Source organism: Oncorhynchus keta, unplaced genomic scaffold (assembly GCF_023373465.1).
Source record: "Oncorhynchus keta strain PuntledgeMale-10-30-2019 unplaced genomic scaffold, Oket_V2 Un_scaffold_5175_pilon_pilon, whole genome shotgun sequence".
NCBI lineage: Eukaryota > Metazoa > Chordata > Actinopteri > Salmoniformes > Salmonidae > Oncorhynchus > Oncorhynchus keta.
The window spans coordinates 197309-210000 of NW_026290955.1; the positions used below are offsets into that span (position 1 = coordinate 197309).

At 43.6% G+C, this 12692-nt stretch overlaps 1 long non-coding RNA gene and 1 pseudogene across 1 annotated transcript; one reads left to right on the top strand and one right to left on the bottom strand.

Moving 5' to 3' along the window:
- The first annotated feature begins 360 nt into the window (after nt 1-360).
- Nucleotides 361-12692, top strand: part of LOC118382201 (transient receptor potential cation channel subfamily M member 1-like) — a 33005-nt pseudogene continuing 20673 nt past the window's right edge.
- Nucleotides 10570-10916, bottom strand: LOC127928983 (uncharacterized). The gene is made up of 3 exons (XR_008133122.1): nt 10857-10916; nt 10710-10758; nt 10570-10611 (listed from the first exon to the last, which is right to left on the bottom strand). It is a non-coding gene; the product is annotated as an uncharacterized LOC127928983 (long non-coding RNA).

Below are 12692 nucleotides of genomic sequence, written 5' to 3' on the forward strand. Positions count from 1 at the left end.
GTCTTGTGTCCTAAAACACCACTGTTGCCCCGACCTCTGGTCTTGTGTCCTAAAACACCACTGTTGCCCCGACCTCTGGTCTTCTGTCCTAAAACACCACTGCTGCCCCGACCTCTGGTCTTCTGTCCTAAAACACCACTGGTGCCCCGACCTCTGGTCTTGTGTCCTAAAACACCACTGGTGCCCCGACCTCTGGTCTTGTGTCCTAAAACACCACTGGTGCCCCGACCTCTGGTCTTCTGTCCTAAAACACCACTGCTGCCCCGACCTCTGGTCTTCTGTCCTAAAACACCACTGCTGCCCCGACCTCTGGTCTTCTGTCCTAAAACACCACTGGTGCCCCGACCTCTGGTCTTCTGTCCTAAAACACCACTGCTGCCCCGACCTCTGGTCTTGTGTACATGTTCTCCTAAAAGCTCTGAGCTGTTTTCCGTGCCTCCTCAGATCTCCTACCTGGCCTACCTGTGTTTGTACAACTACATCATCCTGGTCAAGATGGAACGCTGGCCGTCCCTGCAGGAGTGGATCGTCATCTCTACATCATCACTCTGGGAATGGAGAAAGTCAGACAGGTAACGTCTCAGACAGGTAACGTCTCACATCATCACAGTCAGACAGGTAACGTCTCAGACAGGTAACGTCTCACATCATCACAGTCAGACAGGTAACGTCTCAGACAGGTAACGTCTCACATCATCACAGTCAGACAGGTAACGTCTCACATCATCACAGTCAGACAGGTAACGTCTCAGACAGGTAACGTCTCAGACAGGTAACGTCTCACATCATCACAGTCAGGCAGGTAACGTCTCAGACAGGTAACGTCTCAGACAGGTAACGTCTCAGACAGGTAACATCTCAGACAGGTAACGTCTCACATCATCACAGTCAGACAGGTAACGTCTCAGACAGGTAACGTCTCAGACAGGTAGCGTCTCACACCATCACCCTGCGACTGGAGATAATTAGAAAGGGAATGTCTAGAACAATTGAAGAAAAGGTACAGTATGTGGGGTCCTCAAGTTTAAAAAAAAGACCGGTGTGAGGGCCTCCAAGGAAAATATGGGTCGATGCAGGGGTCTTACGCCCAGGCCCGATTTCTCAGTTCTGATCCTAGTCCGTCCCTGCTGTTGCTGCCCCAATACAGATCCTGATGTCAGAGCCGGGGAAGTTGAAGCAGAAGATCAACGTTTGGGCCGAAGAGTACTGGAACATCACAGACGCGGCGGCCATCTTTACCTTCCTCCTGGGCCTGATGCTGAGGCTGCAGAGCGAGCCCCTGTTGGGCATCGGACGGGTCATCTACTGCGTGGACATCATCTTCTGGTACATCAGGGTGCTCGACATCTTCGGGGTCAACAAGTACCTGGGACCCTACGTCATGATGATCGGGAAAATGGTGAGGCTTTGGTTTGGTTTTGACTGTCTTGGCTGGGTGTGTATACAGAGCCTTGCAAAAGTATTCGGCCCCCTTGAACTTTGCGAACTTTTGCCACATTTCAGGCTTCAAACATAAAGATATAAAACTGTATTTTTTTGTGAAGAATCAACAACAAGTGGGACACAATCATGAAGTGGAACGACATTTATTGGATATTTCAAACTTTTTTAATTAACAAATCAAAAACTGAAAAATTGGGCATGCAAAATTATTCAGCCCCCTTAAGTTAATACTTTGTAGCGCCACCTTTTGCTGCGATTACAGCTGTATGTCACTTGGGGTATGTCTATCAGTTTTGCACATCGAGAGACTGAAAATTTTTCCCATTCCTCCTTGCAAAACAGCTCAAGCTCAGTGAGGTTGGATGGAGAGCATTTGTGAACAGCAGTTTTCAGTTCTTTCCACAGATTCTCGATTGGATTCAGGTCTGGACTTTGACTTGGCCATTCTAACACCTGGATATGTTTATTTTTGAACCATTCCATTGTAGATTTTGCTTTATGTTTTGGATCATTGTCTTGTTGGAAGACACATCTCCGTCCCAGTCTCAGGTGTTTTGCAGACTCCATCAGGTTTTCTTCCAGAATGGTCCTGTATTTTGCTCCATCCATCTTCCCATCAATTTTAACCATCTTCCCTGTCCCTGCTGAAGAAAAGCAGGCCCAAACCATGATGCTGCCACCACCATGTTTGACAGTGGGGACGGTGTGTTCAGGGTGATGAGCTGTGTTGCTTTCACGCCAAACATAACGCTTTGCATTGTTGCCAAAAAGGTCAATTTTGGTTTCATCTGACCAGAGCACCTTCTTCCACATGTTTGGTGTGTCTCCCAGGTGGCTTGTGGCAAACTTTAAACAACACTTTTTTATGGATATCTTTAAGAAATGGCTTTCTTCTTGCCACCCTTCCATAAAGGCCAGATTTGTGCAATATACGACTGATTGTTGTCCTATGGACAGAGTCTCCCACCTCAGCTGTAGATCTCTGCAGTTCATCCAGAGTGATCATGGGCCTCTTGGCTGCATCTCTGATCAGTCTTCTCCTTGTATGAGCTGAAAGTTTAGAGGGACGGCCAGGTCTTTGATCGATATTCTGAACCCGATGTACAGCGCCTTCGGAAACTATTCAGACCCCTTGACTTTTTCCACACTTTGTTACATTACAGCCTTATTCTAAAATGTATTAAATCGTTGTTTTCCCCTCATCAATCTACACACAATGCCCCATTATGACATCACAATGCCCCATTATGACATCACAATGCCCCATTATGACAAAGCATAAAACTGTTTAGACATGTTTGAAAATGTATTAAAATAAAAAACTGAAATATGACATTTACAGAAGTATTCAGACCCTTTACTCAGTACGTTGTTGAAGCACCTTTGGCAGCGATTACAACCTTGTGTCTTCTTGGGTACAAGCTTGGCACACCTGTATTTGTGGAGTTTCTCCCATTCTTCTCTGCAGATCCTCTCAAGCTCTGTCAGGTTGAATGGGAAGCGTCGCTGCACAGATATTTTCAGGTCTCTCCAGAGAGATCGGGTTCAAGTCCAGGCTCTGGCTGGGCAACCCAAGGACATTCAGAGACATGTCCCTAAGCCATTCCTGCGTTGTCTTGGCTGTGTGCTTAGGGTCGTTGTCCTGTTGGAAGGTGAACCTTCGCCCCAGTCTGAGATCCGGAGCACTCTGGAGAAGGAATTCATCAAGGATCTCTCTGTACTTTGCTCCGTTCATCTTTCCCTCAATCCTGACTATTCTCCCAGTCTCTGCTGCTGAAAAACTTCCCCACAGCATGATGCTGCCACCACCATGCTTCACCGTAGGGATGGTGCCTGGATTCCTCCAGACGTTACGCTTGGCATTCAGCCCAAAGAGTTCAATCGTGGTTTCATGGGAACAGAGAATCTTGTTTCTCATGGTCTGGGAATCTTTATGTGCCTTTTGGCAAAACTCCAAGCAGACTGTCATGGGCTTTTTTACTGAGGAGTGGCTTCTGTCTGGCCAGTCTACCATAAAGGCCTGATTAGTGGAGTGCTGCAGAGATGGCTGTCCTTCTGGAAGATTCTCCCATCTCCACAGAGGAACTCTAGAGCTCTGTCAGAGTGACCATCAGTTTCTTGATCACCTCCCTGACCAAGGCCCTTCTCCCCTGATTGGTCAGTTTGGCCAATCGGACAGCTCTAGCATGAGTCTTGATGGTTCCAAACTTCTTCCTTTTAAGAATGATGGAGGCCACTGTGTTCTTGGGGACTTTCAATGCTGCAGACATTTTTTGGCACCCTTCCCCAGATCTGTGCCTTGACACAATCCTGTCTCAGAGCTCTACGGACAATTCCTTTGACCTCATGGCTTGGTTTTTACTGTCAACTATGGGACCCTGTATAGACAGGTGTGTACCTTTCCAAATCATGTCCAGTCAATTGAATTGACCACAGGTGAACTCCAATCAAGTTGTAGAAACATCTTAATGATGATCAATGGAAACAGGAAGCACCTGAACTCAATTTAGTTTATCATAGGGGTCTGAATACTTATGTAAGTAAGGTATTTTGATTTTTTAAAGTTTAATACATTTGCAAAAATTTAAAAAAAACTGTTTTCACTTTGTCAATATGGGGTATTGTGTGTAGATTGTGGAGGATTTAAAAAATATATATATTTTTTTTAGAATAAGTCAAGGGGTCTGAATACTTTCCAAAGGCACTGTGTATTCCAGTGAGTCTGTAGAGAACATTGTAATTAAAGACACATTGTATTTAAAGGGTTGGCTTTAGATAAAAGTACTGAAACCCCCATTGAATGAAAACTCTACGAGGAAGTATGTTGGGCCAGCAAGTGGGAGGGGTTTCAGCGGTTTAATTCCATTTATTCAGTGCGTGCAAGGGAACCATGCCTGCAAATCCTGTTAAGCACCTGCATACGGTAGGTCTGAATTGAAATTGATCTCCTTAGTCTGAATACCAACTACTGAGAAGTGCTTAAATCAACAGAAATTGATCTCCTTAGTCTGAATACCAACTACTGAGAAGTGCTTAGATCAACAGAAATTGATCTCCTTAGTCTGAATACCAACTACTGAGAAGTGCTTAAATCAACAGAAATTGATCTCCTTAGTCTGAATACCAACTACTGAGAAGTGCTTAGATCAACAGAAATTGATCTCCTTAGTCTGAATACCAACTACTGAGAAGTGCTTAGATCAACAGGAGTCAAAAAGGAATAGATTTTCTCAGTCTGAATCGGCCCCAGATGACTGACATGTTGTGTTCTATGTCCATGTTGTGTTCTATGTCCTCCAGATGACTGACATGTTGTGTTCTATGTCCTCCAGATGACTGACATGTTGTGTTCTATGTCCTCCAGATGACTGACATGTTGTGTTCTATGTCCTCTAGATGACTGACATGTTGTGTTCTATGTCCTCTAGATGACTGACATGTTGTGTTCTGACATGTTGTGTTCTAATGTCCTCCAGATGACTGACATGTTGTGTTCTATGTCCTCTAGATGATGACATGTTCTATGTCCATGTTGTGTTCTCCTCCAGATCCATGTTGTGTTCTATGTCCTCCAGATGACTGACATGTTGTGTTCTTCTATGTCCTCTATGTCCATGTTGTGTTCTATGTCCTCTAGATGACTGACATGTTGTGTTCTATCCAGATGACTGACATGTTGTGTTCTATGTCCTCTAGATGACTGACATGTTGTGTTCTATGTCCTCTAGATGACTTGTGTTCTATGTCCTCCAGATGATTGACATGTTGTGTTCTATGTCCTCCAGATGACTGACATGTTGTGTTCTATGTCCTCTAGATGACTGACATGTTGTGTTCTATGTCCTCTAGATGACTGACATGTTGTGTTCTATGTCCTCTAGATGACTGACATGTTGTGTTCTATGTCCTCCAGATGACTGACATGTTGTGTTCTATGTCCCAGATGACTGACATTGTGTTCTATGTCCATGACATGTTGTGTTCTATGTCCTCTAGATGACTGACATGTTGTGTTCTATGTCCTCCAGATGACTGACATGTTGTGTTCTATGTCCTCTAGATGACTGACATGTTGTGTTCTATGTCCTCCAGATGACTGACATTGTGTTCTATGTCCTCCAGATGACTGACATGTTGTGTTCTATGTCCTCCAGATGACTGACATGTTGTGTTCTATGTCTATGTCTATGTCCTCCAGATGACTGACATGTTGTGTTCTATGTCCTCCAGATGACTGACATGTTGTGTTCTATGTCCTCCAGATGACTGACATGTTGTGTTCTATGTCCATGTTGTGTTCTATGTCCTCTAGATGACTGACATGTTGTGTTCTATGTCCTCTAGATGACTGACATGTTGTGTTCTATGTCCTCCAGATGACTGACATGTTGTGTTCTATGTCCTCCAGATGACTGACATGTTGTGTTCTATGTCCTCCAGATGACTGACATGTTGTGTTCTATGTCAGATGACTGACATGTTGTGTTCTATGTCCTCTAGATGACTGACATGTTGTGTTCTATGTCCTCCAGATGACTGACATGTTGTGTTCTATGTCCTCTAGATGACTGACATGTTGTGTTCTATGTCCTCCAGATGACTGACATGTTGTGTTCTATGTCCTCCAGATGACTGACATGTTGTGTTCTATGTCCTCCCAGATGACTGACATGTTGTGTTCTATGTCCATGTTGTGTCCTCCAGATGACTGACATGTTGTGTTCTATGTCCTCCAGATGACTGACATGTTGTGTTCTATGTCCTCTAGATGACTGACATGTTGTGTTCTATGTCCTCCAGATGACTGACATGTTGTGTTCTATGTCCTCCAGATGACTGACATGTTGTGTTCTATGTCCTCCAGATGACTGACATGTTGTGTTCTATGTCCATGTTGTGTTCTATGTCCTCTAGATGACTGACATGTTGTGTTCTATGTCCATGTTGTGTTCTATGTCCTCCAGATGACTGACATGTTGTGTTCTATGTCCTCCAGATGACTGACATGTTGTGTTCTATGTCCTCTAGATGACTGACATGTTGTGTTCTATGTCCTCCAGATGACTGACATGTTGTGTTCTATGTCCTCCAGATGACTGACATGTTGTGTTCTATGTCCTCTAGATGACTGACATGTTGTGTTCTATGTCCATGTTGTGTTCTATGTCCTCTAGATGACTGACATGTTGTGTTCTATGTCCTCCAGATGACTGACATGTTGTGTTCTATGTCCTCCAGATGACTGACATGTTGTGTTCTATGTCCTCCAGATGACTGACATGTTGTGTTCTATGTCCATGTTGTGTTCTATGTCCTCTAGATGACTGACATGTTGTGTTCTATGTCCTCTAGATGACTGACATGTTGTGTTCTATGTCCTCTAGATGACTGACATGTTGTGTTCTATGTCCTCTAGATGACTGACTGACATGTTGTGTTCTATGTCCTCCAGATGACTGACATGTCCATGTTGTGTCCTCCAGATGACTGACATGTTGTGTTCTATGTCCTCCAGATGACTGACATGTTGTGTTCTATGTCCTCCAGATGACTGACATGTTGTGTTCTATGTCCATGTTGTGTTCTATGTCCTCCAGATGACTGACATGTTGTGTTCTATGTCCTCCAGATGACTGACATGTTGTGTTCTATGTCCTCCAGATGACTGACATGTTGTGTTCTATGTCCTCTAGATGACTGACATGTTGTGTTCTATGTCCTCCAGATGACTGACCAGATGACTGACATGTTGTGTTCTATGTCCTCAGATGACTCCATGTTGTGTTCTATGTCCTCCAGATCTATGTCCTCCAGATGACTGACATGTTGTGTTCTATGTCCTCCAGATGACTGACATGTTGTGTTCTATGTCCTCCAGATGACTGACATGTTGTGTTCTATGTCCTCCAGATGACTGACATGTTGTGTTCTATGTCCTCCAGATGACTGACATGTTGTGTTCTATGTCCTCCAGATGACTGACATGTTGTGTTCTATGTCCTCCAGATGACTGACATGTTGTGTTCTATGTCCTCCAGATGACTGACATGTTGTGTTCTATGTCCTCTAGATGACTGACATGTTGTGTTCTATGTCCTCCAGATGACTGACATGTTGTGTTCTATGTCCTCTAGATGACTGACATGTTGTGTTCTATGTCCATGTTGTGTTCTATGTCCTCCAGATGACTGACATGTTGTGTTCTATGTCCTCCAGATGACTGACATGTTGTGTTCTATGTCCTCTAGATGACTGACATGTTGTGTTCTATGTCCTCTAGATGACTGACATGTTGTGTTCTATGTCCTCCAGATGACTGACATGTTGTGTTCTATGTCCTCTAGATGATTGACATGTTGTGTTCTATGTCCTCCAGATGACTGACATGTTGTGTTCTATGTCCTCTAGATGACTGACATGTTGTGTTCTATGTCCTCCAGATGACTGACATGTTGTGTTCTATGTCCTCCAGATGATTGACATGTTGTGTTCTATGTCCTCTAGATGATTGACATGTTGTGTTCTATGTCCTCCAGATGACTGACATGTTGTGTTCTATGTCCTCCAGATGTCCATGTTGTTCTATGTCCTCTAGATGACTGACATGTTGTGTTCTATGTCCTCCAGATGACTGACATGTTGTGTTCTATGTCCTCCAGATGACTGACATGTTGTGTTCTATGTCCTCCAGATGACTGACATGTTGTGTTCTATGTCCTCTAGATGACTGACATGTTGTGTTCTATGTCCTCCAGATGACTGACATGTTGTGTTCTATGTCCTCCAGATGACTGACATGTTGTGTTCTATGTCCTCCAGATGACTGACATGTTGTGTTCTATGTCCTCTAGATGACTGACATGTTGTGTTCTATGTCCTCCAGATGACTGACATGTTGTGTTCTATGTCCATGTTGTGTTCTATGTCCTCCAGATGACTGACATGTTGTGTTCTATGTCCTCCAGATGATTGACATGTTGTGTTCTATGTCCTCCAGATGACTGACATGTTGTGTTCTATGTCCTCCAGATGACTGACATGTTGTGTTCTATGTCCTCCAGATGACTGACATGTTGTGTTCTATGTCCTCCAGATGATTGACATGTTGTGTTCTATGTCCTCCAGATGACTGACATGTTGTGTTCTATGTCCTCCAGATGATTGACATGTTGTACTTCGTGGTGATCATGCTGGTGGTGTTGATGAGTTTCGGCGTGGCGCGGCAGGCCATCCTGCACCCTGATGAGATCCCAACATGGCGTCTGGCCAGGAACATCTTCTACATGCCTTACTGGATGATCTATGGGGAAGTGTTCGCCGACTCCATAGACCGTAAGAGTAGCATTAATAGTAAGATTCTGTTTCCTGTTTCATGGGCGGATGATCAATTCAATCCTAATCCCATGATGGTTGTGATGGTGGTGTGTTGTCGTAGTCTCAATCCCAGTGGAACAAACCAGGTGTTCTGATCCTAATCTCTGTAGTCTCAATCCCAGTGGAACAAACCAGGTGTTCTGGTCCTAATCTCTGTAGTCTCATTCCCAGTGGAACAAACCAGGTGTTCTGATCCTAATCTCTGTAGTCTCAATCCCAGTGGAACAAACCTTGTGTTCTGGTCCTAATCTCTGTAGTCTCAATCCCAGTGGAACAAACCTCATGTTCTGGTCCTAATCTCTGTAGTCTCATTCCCAGTGGAACAAACCTTGTGTTCTGTTCCTAATCTCTGTAGTCTCATTCCCAGTGGAACAAACCTGGTGTTCTGGTCCTAATCTCTGTAGTCTCAATCCCAGTGGAACAAACCTTGTGTTCTGGTCCTAATCTCTGTAGTCTCAATCCCAGTGAACAAACATGTTCTGGTCCTAATCTCTGTAGTCTCATTCCCAGTGGAACAAACCTTGTGTTCTGGTCCTAATCTCTGTAGTCTCATTCCCAGTGGAACAAACCTCATGTTCTGGTCCTAATCTCTGTAGTCTCATTCCCAGTGGAACAAACCTTGTGTTCTGGTCCTAATCTCTGTAGTCTCATTCCCAGAGGAACAAACCTCATGTTCTGGTCCTAATCTCTGTAGTCTCATTCCCAGTGGAACAAACCTTGTGTTCTGGTCCTAATCTCTGTAGTCTCATTCCCAGTGGAACAAACCTGATGTTCTGGTCCTAATCTCTGTAGTCTCAATCCCAGTGGAACAAACCTTGTGTTCTGGTCCTAATCTCTGTAGTCTCATTCCCAGAGGAACAAACCTCATGTTCTGGTCCTAATCTCTGTAGTCTCATTCCCAGTGGAACAAACCTTGTGTTCTGGTCCTAATCTCTGTAGTCTCAATCCCAGTGGAACAAATCTTGTGTTCTGGTCCTAATCTCTGTAGTCTCATTCCCAGAGGAACAAACCTCATGTTCTGGTCCTAATCTCTGTAGTCTCATTCCCAGTGGAACAAACCTTGTGTTCTGGTCCTAATCTCTGTAGTCTCATTCCCAGTGGAACAAACCTGATGTTCTGGTCCTAATCTCTGTAGTCTCAATCCCAGTGGAACAAACCTTGTGTTCTGGTCCTAATCTCTGTAGTCTCAATCCCAGTGGAACAAACCTGGTGTTCTGGTCCTAATCTCTGTAGTCTCATTCCCAGTGGAACAAACCTTGTGTTCTGGTCCTAATCTCTGTAGTCTCATTCCCAGTGGAACAAACCTGGTGTTCTGGTCCTAATCTCTGTAGTCTCAATCCCAGTGGAACAAACCTTGTGTTCTGGTCCTAATCTCTGTAGTCTCAATCCCAGTGGAACAAACCAGGTGTTCTGGTCCTAATCTCTGTAGTCTCATTCCCAGTGGAACAAACCTTGTGTTCTGGTCCTAATCTCTGTAGTCTCATTCCCAGTGGAACAAACCTCATGTTCTGGTCCTAATCTCTGTAGTCTCATTCCCAGTGGAACAAACCTTGTGTTCTGGTCCTAATCTCTGTAGTCTCAATCCCAGTGGAACAAACCTCATGTTCTGGTCCTAATCTCTGTAGTCTCAATCCCAGTGGAACAAACCAGGTGTTCTGGTCCTAATCTCTGTAGTCTCAATCCCAGTGGAACAAACCTTGTGTTCTGGTCCTAATCTCTGTAGTCTCATTCCCAGAGGAACAAACCTCATGTTCTGGTCCTAATCTCTGTAGTCTCAATCCCAGTGGAACAAACCTTGTGTTCTGGTCCTAATCTCTGTAGTCTCAATCCCAGTGGAACAAACCTCATGTTCTGGTCCTAATCTCTGCAGTCTCAATCCCAGTGGAACAAACCTCATGTTCTGGTCCTAATCTCTGTAGTCTCATTCCCAGTGGAACAAACCTCATGTTCTGGTCCTAATCTCTGTAGTCTCAATCCCAGTGGAACAAACCTCATGTTCTGGTCCTAATCTCTGTAGTCTCAATCCCAGTGGAACAAACCTCATGTTCTGGTCCTAATCTCTGTAGTCTCATTCCCAGTGGAACAAACCTCATGTTCTGGTCCTAATCTCTGTAGTCTCATTCCCAGTGGAACAAACCTGGTGTACTAGTCTGGTCTGGTCTGGGTGTGTGTGTGTGTGTGTGTGTGTGTGTGTGTGTGTGTGTGTGTGTGTGTGTGTGTGTGTGTGTGTGTGTGTGTGTGTGTGTGTGTGTGTGTGTGTGTGTGTGGTCGTGGTCCTTTACTTCCTCTGCTGGTTGATCTAACACAATAACAATCCATTTAATTCATAGTGATATAACCTGTGTAATAATATAATAATATAATATAACCTGTGTAATAATATAATAATATAATATAACCTGTGTAATAATATAATAATATAATATAACCTGTGTAATAATATAATAATATAATATAACCTGTGTAATAATATAATAATATAATATAACCTGTGTAATAATATAATAATATAATATAACCTGTGTAATAATATAATAATATAATATAACCTGTGTAATAATATAATAATATAATATAACCTGTGTAATAATAATATAATAATATAACCTGTGTAATAATAATATAACCTGTATAATAATATAATATAACCTGTGTAATAATAATATAACCTGTGTAATAATAATATAACCTGTGTAATAATATAATAATATAATATAACCTGTGTAATAATATAATAATATAATATAACCTGTGTAATAATATAATAATATAATATAACCTGTGTAATAATATAATAATATAATATAACCTGTGTAATAATATAATAATATAATATAACCTGTGTAATAATATCCACCATCAACATACAGTCACGTATTGGTTTAATAACACAGACTCCAGTGTGTTGGTGACAGTGTGTTGGAGACAGTGTGTTGGTGACAGTGTGTTGGTGACAGGTGATAGTGTGTTGGAGACAGTGTGTTGGTGACAGTGTGTTGGTGACAGTGTGTTGGAGACAGGTGACAGTGTGTTGGTGACAGTGTGTTGGAGACAGTGTGTTGGAGACAGTGTGTTGGAGACAGGTGACAGTGTGTTGGAGACAGGTGACAGTGTGTTGGAGACAGGTGACAGTGTGTTGGTGACAGTGTGTTGGAGACAGGTGACAGTGTGTTGGTGACAGTGTGTTGGTGACAGGTGACAGTGTGTTGGAGACAGGTGACAGTGTGTTGGAGACAGTGTGTTGGTGACAGTGTGTTGGAGACAGTGTGTTGGTGACAGTGTGTTGGAGACAGGTGACAGTGTGTTGGTGACAGGTGACAGTGTGTTGGAGACAGGTGACAGTGTGTTGGTGACAGTGTGTTGGAGACAGTGTGTTGGTGACAGTGTGTTGGTGACAGTGTGTTGGTGACAGTGTGTTGGTGACAGTGTGTTGGTGACAGTGTGTTGGTGACAGTGTGTTGGTGACAGTGTGTTGGTGACAGTGTGTTGGAGACAGGTGACAGTGTGTTGGTGACAGTGTGTTGGTGACAGTGTGTTGGTGACAGTGTGTTGGAGACAGGTGACAGTGTGTTGGAGACAGTGTGTTGGTGACAGTGTGTTGGAGACAGGTGACAGTGTGTTGGTGACAGGTGACAGTGTGTTGGTGACAGTGTGTTGGTGACAGTGTGTTGGTGACAGGTAACAGTGTGTTGGAGACAGGTAACAGTGTGTTGGTGACAGTGTGTTGGTGACAGGTAACAGTGTGTTGGAGACAGGTGACAGTGTGTTGGAGACAGGTGACAGTGTGTTGGAGACAGGTGACAGTGTGTTGGAGACAGGTGACAGTGTGTTGGTGACAGTGTGTTGGTGACAGTGTGTTGGTGACAGTGTGTTGG